Source organism: Panulirus ornatus, chromosome 13, assembly GCF_036320965.1.
Source record: "Panulirus ornatus isolate Po-2019 chromosome 13, ASM3632096v1, whole genome shotgun sequence".
In the NCBI taxonomy this organism is placed as follows: domain Eukaryota; kingdom Metazoa; phylum Arthropoda; class Malacostraca; order Decapoda; family Palinuridae; genus Panulirus; species Panulirus ornatus.
Window position 1 is genome coordinate 58,725,562 of NC_092236.1, and position 477 is coordinate 58,726,038.

Sequence of the window (477 nt, forward strand, 5' to 3'; positions counted from 1 at the left end):
TATATATTACCTAATAAGATAAAAACGAAATTAGGAACACAGTAGTTAAGTGTGTGAGCATTAGACAACCAGAAACCGCAAAAAAAAGAAATATATATATATATATATATATATATATATATATATATATATATATATATATATATATATATATATATATATATATATATATATATCATAACCTCACACAGGGTAAGTCATATGATGAAATATGGAAATGTTTCGTAATAATAATGTTTAGTTACATTTCACCCACCTGTAAATACACTATAGAAAAGAGGCACAGAAATCAAAATATTACATATATATATATATATATATATATATATATATATATATATATATATATATATATATATATATATATATATATATATATATATATATATTCAAGATCAAGAATGAACGTAGAACAGAATGGCACTGATATGAATATCATACCTGTAGATTTTGATTTGTGGATATTGTAAGTGTCAT